The 13,765-nt window shown below is 44.3% G+C and overlaps 1 protein-coding gene across 8 annotated transcripts in view; it reads left to right on the top strand.

Moving 5' to 3' along the window:
• LOC134337824 (4-galactosyl-N-acetylglucosaminide 3-alpha-L-fucosyltransferase 9-like) overlaps nucleotides 1–13,765 on the top strand; it is an 83,284-nt gene that overhangs the window by 29,980 nt on the left and 39,539 nt on the right. For 3 of the 8 annotated variants that reach the window (XR_010016093.1, XM_063033130.1, XM_063033103.1), the window contains one exon: nucleotides 10,952–11,215. The exons of 2 other annotated variants lie outside the window; for them this stretch is intronic. The gene's annotated coding sequence lies outside the window, so the exon portion shown is untranslated. The remainder of the gene's footprint in view (nucleotides 1–10,951; nucleotides 11,216–13,765) is intronic. 3 more of the 8 variants (XM_063033141.1, XM_063033114.1, XM_063033122.1) reach the window with 2 other exon arrangements.

The following is a 13,765-nucleotide window of genomic DNA, read 5'->3' as shown; positions in this document are numbered from 1 at the left end:
TCCTTGACTAAGCTGTTCCACCATGAACACGTCTGTTATGAGTCAACATGACGCTTTCAGATCAGGTCATGCATAGCACGTACCTCTGCCACACCGTTCAGGCGTGTTTCTGGGGTACACGGGCTAGCGACCCTTGTGCCTGTTTTGTGTTCTATCGCTGAGCAGCAGTGAACCATCTGATTGGCCTATCAGAGTTCTCTTTGGGAACTAGTTACCTTTTTATCTTGCGTTAAATATCTGTTTTCTCTTGTTTAGTGGCCCCTTGAGGCTTGTTATTTTTCAGTTTGTTATTAAAGTTATCGCTCATCACTAAATCGTTTCCACTGCTCTGTATCTGGGTCAGCCTCCTCTACATTTCTTGACAATTCCTGCTTCGTTGCCCTGTTATTGATCAGATTACTAAAAAAAAGTAAATCCTAAGCAAAGCCAGGCTTCTGGATCTTTGTGACTCTCCATTTTGTGAAGGCAGCTTTTCCCTTTCTCTCATTCCCATTCCTGCAAGAAAGGCACACAGAACAGTACAGCACAATACAGGCCCTTCGGCCTACGATATATGCTGATCCAAGTTCAATCTAATTTTTCCCTCCCACATAACCCTCCATTTCTCTATCCACGTGCCTAGCTAAGACTATAACCATAAGACCATAAGATATAGAAGCAAAATTAGGCCATTTGGCCCATCACATCCATACCGTCATTTCATCATTGGTGACACTTTCATTTCTCCTACCAGAGTGTCTGACCATACACTTCCCAACACTGTATTCCATCTGCATTTTCTTTCCACATTCTCCTAATCCTTCTGTAGCCTCTACTTCTTCAAAGCTACCTGCTCCTCCACCTATCTTCATATCGTATGCAAACTTTGCAACAAAGCCATCAATTCCATCATCCCAATCATTAACATACTGTATAATGTAAAAGAATCGGTCCCAACACAGACCATCATAGGACACCACTAGTCACTGCCAGCCAGCCAGAAAAGGTTCCCTTCATTTCCACTCTTTACCTCCTGCCAGTCAGCCACTCCTTTATTTATGCCAGAATCTTTCCTGAAATACCATGGGCCCATAGCTTGTTAAGCAGCCTCATGTGGCACGTTGTCGAAAGCCTTCTGAAAATCCAAGTACACGACATCAACAGATTCGCCTTTGTCTATCCTGCTTGTTATTTCTTCAAAGAATTCCAACAGATTTGTAAGACAAGATTTTCCCTTCAGGAATGCTGACTACAACATTTTTTATCATGTGCCTCCAAATACCCTGAGACCTCATCCTTAATAATCGACTCCAACATCTTCTCAACCACTGAGGTCAGACCAACAGGCCCACAGTTTCCTTTCTTTTGCCTCTCTCCCTTCTTGAAGAGTGGAGTGACATTTGCAATTTTCCAGTCTTTTAGAAGCATTCCAGAATCTAGTGATTCTTGCAAGGTCAATGCTAATGCCTCCGCGATCTTTCCAGCCACCTCTTTCAGAACTCTGGGGTATAAACCATCCGGTCTAGATGACCTATCTACCTTCAGACCTTTCAGTTTCCCAAAAACCTTCTAGTTGTAGTAACTTCACACACTTCATGCCCCCTGACACCTGGAACTTCCACCATACTGCTAGTGTCTTCCACAGTGAAGACTGATGTAAAATACTTATTCAGTTCATCCGCAGTTTCATTGTCCCCCATTACTACCTCTCCAACTTCATTTTCCAACAGTCTGATATCTACTCTCATCTCTCTTTTATACTTTGTGTATCTGAAGAAACTTTTGGTGTCCTCTTTAATGTTTTTAGCTAGCATACTTTCCTGTCCATCTTTTCCATCTTCGTGACTTTTTTAGTTGTCTTCTGCTGGTTTTTAAAAACTTACCAATGCACTAACTTCCCACTAACTTTTGCTCTATTATATACACTCTCTTTGGCTTTTATGTTGGCTTTGATTTCTCTGGTTAGCCACAACTGTGTCATCTTTCCTTTAGCACACTTCTTCCTCTTTGAGATCTATGTATCCTGTGCCTTCAGAATTGCTTCCAGAAATTCCAGCCATTACTGCTCTGCCATCATCCCTGCCAGTGTTATTTTCCAATCAATTCTGGCGAACTCCTCTCTCATGCCTCTGGGTGCCTGTAAAATGTCCCTAAAGTATCTGTCTCTACCACCTCCCCTGGGAGCACATCCACTACACTCATCACTCTCTGTGTCAAGGGGAAACTACTTCTGACATCCCCCCCGCTATACTTGCCTCCAAACACACTAAAGTTAAAATTATGCCCCCTTGTATTAGCCATTTCCATTTAAGAAATTCGAGAGAGGTGTATAAAATGAGAAGACCTCTGCTCATAAGAAATGCTGTCTAATCCAGGCAGCACCCTGGTAAATCTCCTCTGCACCCTCCCTAATCCAGGCAGCATCCTGATAAATCTCCTCTGCACCCTCCCTAATCCAGGCAGCATCCTGATAAATCTCCTCTGCACCCTCTCTAAGTATAACACTTTTTGTGTTATTTATATAATTGGGTTCTCTTTATCTAGTTTTAGGACTTACATAAAGACCTGATCATATTATAGGTCATATTTATGTATAAATATAGAAAATTCCGCAAGTTTCACAAACTTTCTAGCACCACTTTAAGTCGAATTAAATTGTCTCTAAAATTTTGAAGTGTTTTGACCAGAACAAAACGTGTGTGTAAATGTGATACAGTTGATTCGGGTTATCTGGGGCATGGGTTAATTGGGGTTGCCACTTTTTTGGGACAAATCTTAAAGATCAAAGTCTAATCGAGAAAATAGCTGGGATTTTTTTTTCATTTCTTCGGGGCACTATGCTGCTTAATTGGGACAGGAGACTGTTGCTGAATAGTTTCTTGCTGGCGTCAGTTCTGCTCACTTCTGTGACCATTGGACACTTCACCATGTTTAGAGTAAGCCGTTTTTAAATAGCATCAGCTGCACGTGCTTGTGTAATGTTACCATTTGGACGACCAACACCGAATTAAAAAGCAGTGATTTTTGACATTATTTCATGCTGGAAGGCAACGAAGGCAGTCCATTATCTACATCAAATGTCTGCACTAAGTTTGTTCATTTACAGTCAATCAAAAGAACACGGCAGCGTACACGGGATGAATTCATAGAAACATAGAAAACCTACAGCACAATACAGGCCCTTCGGCCCACAAAGTTGTGCCAAACATGTCCCTACCTTAGAAATTACTAGGCTTACCCATAGCCCTCTATTTTACTAAGCTCCAGGTACCTATCTAAAAGTCTCTTAAAAGACCCTATCGTATCCGCCTTCACCACTGTTGCCGGCACCCATTCCACGCACTCACCACTCTCTGCGTAAAAGACTTACCCCTGACATCTCCTCTGTACCTACTCCCCAGCACCTTAAACCTGTGTCCTCTTGTGGCAACCATTTCAGCCCTGGGAAAAGGCCTCTGACTAGCCACACGATCAATGCCTCACATCATCTTATACACCTCTGTCAGGTCACTTCTCATCCTCCGTCGCTCCAAGGAGAAAACGCCAAGTTCACTCAACCTATTCTTATAAGGCATGCTCCCCAATCCAGGCAACATCCTTGTAAATCTCCTCTGCAAAATTCCTCCATCAATAACTGTTAGGAACTAACACACAGTTTTATAGTACTGTACTACTCAGAGTGCAGTATTGGTGGTGTTCTAATTTGTTCAGCATTTCATTTAACTTACTTAAACAGTCGTTTGTCTTTTTTATACTTTTTTAACCATTTCCATGAAACTTCGCCTAATTGGGCAGCTGCTTAATTGGGCCAAAATGTACTGGTCCAGATGTGCCCCAGTTAACTGGAATCGACTGTTTATGGAGAAGAAACAGCAGAGTAGCTGGGAACCTTAGAATAAGCTTCGGGTCATAAGTAGCACAAAGAACTGATCTGATGGGAAACCCTACCACTACTGTTATGCTTCAAAGGTACATTTAATGTCAGAGAAATGTATGCAATATATATCTGAAATGCTTTTTCTTTGCAAACATAGAAGAAAACAAAGGAGTGCCCAAAGAATGAAAGACAGTTAAATGTTAGAACCCCAAGGCCCACCCCCGCTCCCCTCGCCCATGCATAAGCAAGAGTAAAGCAACAATCCCCCCTCCCCCACCAGCAAATAAAAGCATCAGCATGCCCCCCCCCACCACCAAGCACTCAAGCATGCAGCAAAGCATCAGCAAAGGCATAGACTTGCAGTACTCCAAAGACTACTTATTCACCCGGTATTCGACATACCACAGGCTCTCTCTCTCCCTAATAAGGGAGAAAGAGATGTCTCTGTTTCACAGCGATAGGGGAGACATAACAAACAACTCGCTGGTTTACGATGTTGTGGGATCCAAGGATTCAAGATTTGATGTACATTTATTATCGAAGTATGTATGCAGTATACAACCTTGAGATTCATCTTTCCAATGGACAGCTACAATGCAAAAAAGACCATAGAACCTGCTGAAAGAAAAACATCAAACGCCCCCCCCATGTGCCAAAAAACACAAATCGCGCAAACAGCAACAAAAAACGAGTGAAAATCACAGAATATTAAACACGAAATCAGGAGAGTCCAGGCTTATTCAATTCATCACAGTTAGATATCTGCAGGCTACCCTGATCAAAATCGCACAAAACAGCAACAAGAAAAAAGGAGTGACCAAAAATCGGAAACACATCATAACGTGAACTGCAGAATCCAATCCACAAACCATGTCAATTGCCCAAGACCCAGGATTCCGGCAACATCTTCCGACTGCATCGAGGGAGAGAGAGAGACTGTCACACACAGTGACCCTCCTTGGGCAGCAGTAAGCGAAAGGTTGGTAGACGGCGCTGACCACCTGCTTACCATCTGCACTCGCCTTGATGATTTCAATCTTCCTCGATGCTTTAATTGGTGAGAAATGGAATCGATCAGGGGCTCGAGCCCCATCACCAGACTTCTTGGCCTTAAGGCCACGCACTTCGCTCGAAGCGTCACAGAACCCCTTCAGAGACAGCAGAGCATAGATCACTTAGCTGACCAAAAACACCACCAAAATGTAGATCACAAACTCCAATAATAGCAGAACCATATCTGAAAGAAAAAGAAGACACAAAATAAGTGAAAGAAGTTTCATGAACCATCTAGAGGTTGTCACCCCTTGGTCACGTTGCTCACTGGCACCATGGCTACCGCTGAGAGAGAAATATTTCCGATTGTCGTCAGCAGACTCTACGGCAATAATGAAAGAAAACAGTACGAATCTTGTTTCTCCTTTTCTTGCTTTCTGACATTTTTGTCTTATGAGTGAGCTAGGGCTTTTCACTTTGGAGCAAAGGAGGATGAGAGGTGACTTCATGAAGTTGTAGAAGACGATAAGAGACAAAGATTGAGTGGACAGTTAGAGACTTTTTCCTCGGGTGGAGATGGCTAATACAAGTGGGCATAACTTTAAGGTGACTGGGGGAAAGTATAGTGGAGGGGGGGAATGGCAGATGTAAGTTTTTTACACAGACAGTGATGAGTGTATGAAACAACCTCCCAGGAGTGGTGGTTGAGGTAGGTACACTAGGGACAATTACGAAACTCTGAGATAAGCAAATTAATGACAGAAAAAATAAAGGGCTAGATGGAGGGATGGATTAGATTGCCTCCTGGGTCCCAGGGTCTGGGATGTCTCTGACCGGGTGCACGACATCCTGGTATGAGAGGGAAAGCAACCAGAAGTCGTGATACATGTTGAGACCAACGACATAGGCAGGAAGAGGGATGAGGTCCTGAAGTGTGAGTTTCGGGAACTAGGCAGAAGGCTGAAGAACAGGACCTCAAGGGTGGCATTCTCAGGATTGCTGCCAGTGCTACGTGACAGTGATGGTAAGAATTGGAGTAGATGACAGTTGAATGCGTGGCTGAGGAGTTGGTGCAGGGAGCAGGGTTTTAGATTTTTAGATCATTGGGATCTCTTCTGGGGAAGGTGAGACCTGCACAGATTGGATGGGTTGCACCTGAACTTGAGGGAGAGCAATATCCTTGCAGGTAGGTTTGCTAGCATGGTTCGGGAGGGTTTAAACTAATTTGCAAGGGGGATGGGACCCGGAGCGATAGAGCAGTGAAAGAAGTGCATGGAGTAAAGCCAGATCTAACATACAGAGAGGCTTTGAGGAAAGAGAAGCAGAATAAACGGTGTAAAGACAGTAAGGTAGAAGGCTGAAATGTGTGTACTTCAATGCAAGAAGCATCAGGAACAAAGGTGATGAACTGAGAGCTTGGATACATACTTTTTAAAAAAGGAGGGAGAGAGAAACCGGGGAATTATAGACCGGTTAGCCTAACGTCGGTGGTGGGGAAACTGCTGGAGTCAGTTATCAACGATGTGATAACAGCACATTTGGAAAGCGGTGAAATGATCGGACAAAGTCAGCATGGATTTGTGAAAGGAAAATCATGTCTGACGAATCTCATAGAATTTTTTGAGGATGTAACTAGTAGAGTGGATAGGGGAGAACCAGTGGATGTGGTATATTTGGATTTTCAAAAGGCTTTTGACAAGGTCCCACACAGGAGATTAGTGTGCAAACTTAAAGCACACGGTATTGGGGGTAAGGTATTGGTGTGGGTGGAGAAATGGTTGGCAGACAGGAAACAAAGAGTGGGAATAAACGGGACCTTTTCAGAATGGCAGGCGGTGACTAGTGGGCCTCAAGGCTCAGTGCTGGGACCACAGTTGTTTACAATATATATTAATGACTTGGATGAGGGAATTAAATGCAGCATCTCCAAGTTTGCGGATGTCACGAAGCTGGGTGGCAGTGTTAGCTGTGAAGAGGATGCTAAGAGGATGCAGGGTGACTTGGATAGGTTGGGTGAGTGGGCAAATTCATGGCAGATGCAATTTAATGTGGATAAATGTGAAGTTATCCACTTTGGTGGCAAAAATAGGAAAACAGATTATTATCTGAATGGTGGCCGATTAGGAAAAGGGGAGGTGCAACGAGACCTGGGTGTCATTATACACCAGTCATTGAAAGTGGGCATGCAGGTACAGCAGGTGGTGAAAAAGGTGAACGGTATGCTGGCATTTATAGCGAGAGGATTCGAGTACAGGAGCAGGGAGGTACTACTGCAGTTGTACAAGGCCTTGGTGAGACCACACCTGGAGTATTGAGTGCAGTTTTGGTCCCCTAATCTGAGGAAAGACATCCTTGCCATAGAGGGAGTACAAAGAAGGTTCACCAGATTGATTCCTGGGATGGCAGGACTTTCATATGAAGAAAGACTGGATGAACTGGGCTTGTACTCGTTGGAATTTAGAAGATTGAGAGGGGATCTGATTGAAACGTATAAAATCCTAAAGGGATTGGACAGGCTAGATGCAGGAAGATTGTTCCCGATGTTGGGGAAGTCCAGAACGAGGGGCCACAGTTTGAGGATAGAGGGGAAGCCTTTTAGGACCGAGATTACGAAAAACTTCTTCACACAGAGAGTGGTGAATCTGTGGAATTCTCTGCCACAGGAAACAGTTGAGGCCAGTTCATTGGCTATATTGAAGAGGGAGTTAGATATGGCCCTTGTGGCTACGGGGGTCAGGGGGTATGGAGGGAAGGCTGGGGCGGGGTTCTGAGTTGGAGGATCAGCCATGATCATAATAAATGGCGGTGCAGGCTCAAAGGGCCGAATGGCCTACTCCTGCACCTATTTTCTATGTTTCTATGTTTCTATGTTTCTATACATGGAATTATGATGTAGTGGCCATTACAGAGACTTGGATGGCACCAGGGCAGGAATGGATTCTCAATATTCCTGGATTTCAGTGCTGTAAAAGGGATAGAGAGGGCGGAAAAAGGGGAGGAGGGGTGGCATTACTGGTCAGGGATACTATTACAGCTACAGAAAGGGTGGGTAATGTAGCAGGATCCTCTTTTGAGTCAGTATGGGTGGAAGTCAGGAACAGGAAGGGAACAGTTACTCTATTGGGGGTATCCTATAGGCCCCCTGGCAGCAGCAGAGATACAGAGGAGCAGATTGGGAGGCAGATTTTGGAAAGGTGCAAAAATAACAGGGTTGTTATCATGGGAAACTTTAACTTCCCTAGTATTGATTGGCACCTGATTAGTTCCAAGGGTTTAGATGGGGCAGAGTTTGTTAAGTGTGTCCAGGATGGATTCCTGTCACAGTATATGGACAGGCCAACTAGGGGGAATGCCATACTAGATCTAGTACTAGGTAATGAACCGGGTCAGGTCACAGATCTCTCAGTGGGTGAGCATCTGGGGGACAGTGACCACCGCTCCCTGGCCTTTAGCATTATCATGGAAAAGGATAGAATCAAAGAGGACAGGAAAATTTTTAATCGGGGAAGGGCAAATTATGAGGCTATAAGGCTAGAACTTGCGGGTGTGAATTGGGATGATGTTTCTGCAGGGAAATGTACTGTGGACATGTGGTCGATGTTTAGAGATCTCTTGCAGGATATTAGGGATAAATTTGTCCCGGTGAGGAAGGTAAGGAATGGTAGATGAAGGAACCATGGGTGACAAGTGAGGTGGAAAATCTAGTCAGGTGGAAGAAGGCAGCATACATGAAGTTTAGGAAGCAGGGGTCAGATGGGTCTATTGAGGAATATAGGGAAGCAAGAAAGGAGCTTAAGAAGGGGCTGAGAAGAGCAAGAAGGGGGAATGAGAAGGCCTTGACGAGTAGGGTAAAGGAAAACCCCAAGGCATTCTTCAATTATGTGAAGAGAAAAAGGATGACAGGAGTGAAGGTAGGACCGATTAGTAGTAAAGGTGGGAAGATGTGCCTGGAGGCTTTGGAAGTGAGCGAGGTCCTCAATGAATACTTCTCTTCGGTATTCACCAATGAGAGGGAACTTGATGATGGTGAGGACAATATGAGTGAGGTTGATATTCTGGAGCATGTTGATATTAAGGGAGAGGAGGTGTTGGAGTTGTTAAAATACATTAGGACGGATAAGTCCCCAGGGCCTGATGGAATATTCTCCCGGCTGCTCCACGAGGCGAGGGAACAGATCGCTGAGCCTCTGGCTAGGATCTTTATGTCCTCGTTGTCCACGGGAATAGTACCGAAGGATTGGAGGGAGGCGAATGTTGTCCCCTTGTTCAAAAAAGGTAGTGGGAATAGTCCGGGTAATTATAGACCAGTGAGCCTTACGTCTGTGGTGGGAAAGCTGTTGGAAAAGATTCTTAGAGATAGGATCCATGGGCATTTAGAGAATCATGGTCTGATCAGGGACAGTCAGCATGGCTTTGTGAAGGGCAGATCATGTCTGACAAGCCTGATAGATTCTTTGAGGAAGTGACCAGGCATATAGATGAGGGTAGTGCAGTGGATGTGATCTATATGGATTTTAGTAAGGCATTTGACAAGGTTCCACACGGTAGGCTTATTCAGAAAGTTAGAAGGCATGCGATCCAGGGAACTTTGGCCAGGTGCATTCAGAATTGGCTTGCCTGCAGAAGGCAGAGGGTCATAGTGGAGGGAGTACATTCAGATTGGAGGATTGTGACTAGTGGTGTCCCACAAGGATCTGTTCTGGGACCTCTACTTTTCGTGATTTTTATTAATGACCTGGATGTGGGGGGTAGAAGGGTAGGTTGGCAAGTTTGCAGATGACACAAAGGTTGGTGATATTGTAGATAGTGTAGAGGATTGTCAAAGATTGCAGAGAGACATTGATAGGATGCAGAAGTGGGCTGAGAAGTGGCAGATGGAGTTCAACCCGGAGAAGTGTGAGGTGGTACACTTTGGAAGGACAAACTCCAAGGCAGAGTACAAAGTAAATGGCAGGATACTTGGTAGTGTGGAGGAGCAGAGGAATCTGGGGGTACATGTCCACGGATCCTTGAAAGTTGCCTCACAGGTGGATAGGGTAGTTAAGAAAGCTTATGGGGTGTTAGCTTTCATAGGTCGAGGGATAGAGTTTAAGAGTTGCGATGTAATGATGCAGCTCTATAAAACTCTGGTTAGGCCACACTTGGAGTACCGTGTCCAGTTCTGGTCACCTCACTAGAGGAAGGATGTGGAAGCATTGGAAAGGGTACAGAGGAGATTTACCAGGATGCTCCCTGGTTTAGAGAGCATGGATTATGATCAGAGATTAAGGGAGCTAGGGCTTTACTCTTTGGATAGAAGGAGGATGAGAGGAGACATGATAGAGGTGTACAAGATAATAAGAGGAATAGATATAGTGGATAGCCAGCACCTCTTCCCCAGGGCACCACTGCTCAATACAAGAGGACATGGCTTTAAGGTAAGTGGTGGGAAGTTAAAGGGGGATATTAGAGGAAGGTTTTTTACTCAGAGAGTGGTTGGTGCGTGGAATGCACTGCCTGAGTCAGTGGTGGAGGCAGATACACTAGTGAAATTTAAGAGACTACTAGACAGGTATATGGAGGAATTTAAGGTGGGGGGTTATATGGGAGGCAGGGTTTGAGGGTCGGCACAATGTTGTGGGTCGAAGGACCTGTACTGTGCTGCACTATTCTATGTTCTATGTTCTAAAAAGGTTTGCAAAACAACGTGGACTGAAGTATCTATACTGTGCTGTAATATTCTAAGTTCTTTGTTCAAGAAGGCATCTTATCAATAATTCTCAAGGACAATTAAGCATGAACAAGAAAATGAAATTTTTTAATTGAGTAATTCAATAAATAAAAGTTAATTTAATGTTTTAGATTAATAAGTGCCTTATCAAGAAACTGAATTGAAGACCAATAACCTACTGATTTCCCAATGGAACTCAGGAATTCATTTCCATTTCACAACTTTGAATTTCAACATTAATAATTTAAGATCAAAGAAGTTTTGTTAGAAAATGTCTCAGGACACTGGAAGTCCAAAGCAGTAGAGGCGACAGCTCATCCTTGAATCTGTTGGGTAGTAAAGACATCGTCATGAGAGGTAATGATTTTCTAATCCAGTGATTGTTCTGACAGAAGCTCTCTTTTCATGGTTTCTGAGACGAGGCTGTGTAGAAAATAAGAATCCCGCCACTGAGAAACTGGCTTCTATGCAAAGAAACAAAAGCTGCAGGCACAGAAGCTATGAGTAACAGCTGATGAATACGCATGAAGAAAATACAGATTGAATGACTACATCCCGACTGAAAGAACATGGCCCGCCCCCTGCCTCGCCACTTGTGACCTCTAATGTGGAATAATCTGCTGATCTCCCTACTATTCTGAAATTCTGCAGCTAATGTGAGTATGATTTGATATTCTACCGTGACATTACATGGGAGTGACGTGGTTGGCACTGTGCATTATAGTGCCAGCCATTATCGATGGGGATTCAATACCCACCACTGCCTGTCCGTTCTTCCCGTAACCGGGTGGGTTTTTTCCAATTTCCTCCCACATTGTGCGTGTCGGAGTTAGTGAGTTGTGGGGTATGCTATGTTAATGCCGAAAGCATAGTGACACTTGCTGGCTGCCACCAGCACAACACTCGATTAATTGATTTGACACAAACAATGCATTCCACTGTATGTTTCCTTGTACCTGTGACAAATGAAGCTCATTTTCCCCTTTTATACAACAGGGTAGTCTAATGTAATTGATAAAATTTTCTCTTACAATGGCTTCATTTTCTGTAAAATAACAGTCCAGTATATTTGATATTCAGATGGATCCAATAGACTGGATGATGAGTCTTTGTTAATTAAACTGAGGAGGAGGGTTTACTTCTCAGTATTGTTCTAATGCAAAGTGGAGTGTGTCAGTGAGTTCTCAGAGGGATGGCTGGGATGAGAGGGAGGAGATAGCATAGAGCTTTTATTTTAAAAGTTTAAAGGAAATTTATTATCAATTTACATATCTGTCACCATCTACAACCCAGAGATTCATTTTTTGTGGGCATACTCAACAAATCTTTAATAGAATAATAACCATAACAGAATCAATGAAAGACCGCACCAGCGAGGGCATTCAACCAGATTGTGCAAATGCAAAAAGAAAGAAATAATAATAATAAAAAACTAAGCAATAAATATTGAGAACATGAGATGAAAATTCCTTGAAAATGAGTCCATAGGCTGTGGGAACATTTCAATGATGGGGAAAGTGAAGTTGAGTCAAGTTATCCCCTTTTGGTTTAGAAGCCTGAATGTTGAAGAGTAGTAACTGTTCCTGAACCTGGTGGTGTGGGTTCTAAGGCTGCTGTACCTTCTTCCTGATGGCAGCAGTGAGAAGAGAGCATTGCCTGGGTAGTGGGGGTCCCTGATGATGGATACTGATTTCCTGCGACAACACTTCATGTAGATGTGCTCAGTGGTTGGGAAGGCTTTAGCCATGATGGACGGGGCCACATCCACTATGTAGGATTTTCCATTCAAGGGCATTGGTGTTTCCATACCAGGCTGTGATGCAGCCAGTCACTACACTCCACATCTATAAAAGTTTGTCAAAATTTTAGATGTCATGCGGAATCTCCACCAACTCCTAAGGAAGTCGGGCATTGCCGTGTTTTCTTCATAAATGCACTTAGGTGCTGGGCCCAGGACACGTCATCCAAAATATTAACACCGATGAATTTGATGTTGCGCGATCTCCCAGTAGACACCGTTTAATTCCACTTTGCATTCCCATTCTGACATGTCAGTCAACGGCCTCCTCTACTGCTACGATAAGGCCACACCCAGGTTGGAGGAGCAACATCTCATGTTCTGTCTGGGTAGCTTCCAACCTGATAGCATGTACATTGATTTCGAGAACTTCTGGCTATGCCCCCCCCCCCCTTCTCCTTCACCATTCCCCATTCCCATTTCTCCCTCTCATCTGCCCATCACCACCCTCTGGTGCTCCTCCCCTTCCCTCTCCTCCACGGCCTTCTATCCTTCCTATTAGATGTCTCCCATCTCCAGCCCTTTCACTCTTTCACCAATCGACTTCCCATCTCTTTACTTCACGCCTCCCCCTCCTGGTTTCAACTACCGCCTGCTACCTTGTGTTTCTTCCTCCCCTCCCCTCACCTTCTTACTCTGGCTTCTCATCTTTTCCCTCCAGTTCTGATGAAGGGTCATGGCCTGAAACATTGACTGTTTCCTCTTTTTCATGGATGCTGCCTGGCCTACTGAGTTCTTCCAGCATTGTGTGTGTGTTGCTCTGGATTTCCCGCCTCTGCAGATTTTCTCTTGTTTGTGATTCATCACCATCTTTGATTTGGCCTACAGCAGTGGTGTCACCAGCAAACTTGAATATGGCATTGGAGCTGTGCTTGGCCACACAGTCATAAATGTAAAGCAAGTAGAGCAGGGGGCTAAGCACACTGCCCTGTGGTGCACCTGTGCTGATGGAGATCGTGGAGGAGATGCTGTTGCCAATCCAAACTGACTGAGGTTTGCAAGTAAGGTAATCGAGGATCCAATTGCACAAAGAGGTACTGAAGCCAAGGTCTTGGAGCCTATTGATTAGTTTTGAGGGGATGACGATATTGAATGTGAGCTGTAGTCGATAAAGATCATCCTGATGTATGCACCTTTCATAGAACATAGAACATAGAATAGTACAGCACAGTACAGGTCCTTCGGCCCACAACGTTGTGCTGACCCTCAAACCCTGCCTCCCATATAACCCCCCCCCCACCTTAAATTCCTCCATATACCTGTCTAGTAAGTAGTCTCTTAAACTTCACTAGTGTATCTGCTACCATCACTGACTCAGGCAGTGCATTCCACGCACCAACCACTCTCTGAGTAAAAAATCTTCCTCTAATATCCCCCTTGGAACTTCCCACCCCTTACCTTAAAGCCA

This window comes from Mobula hypostoma, chromosome 2 (genome assembly GCF_963921235.1).
Source record: "Mobula hypostoma chromosome 2, sMobHyp1.1, whole genome shotgun sequence".
NCBI lineage: Eukaryota > Metazoa > Chordata > Chondrichthyes > Myliobatiformes > Myliobatidae > Mobula > Mobula hypostoma.
The sequence above is the reverse complement of the archived record's forward strand: the minus strand, read 5'-3'. Positions and strand labels throughout refer to the sequence as shown.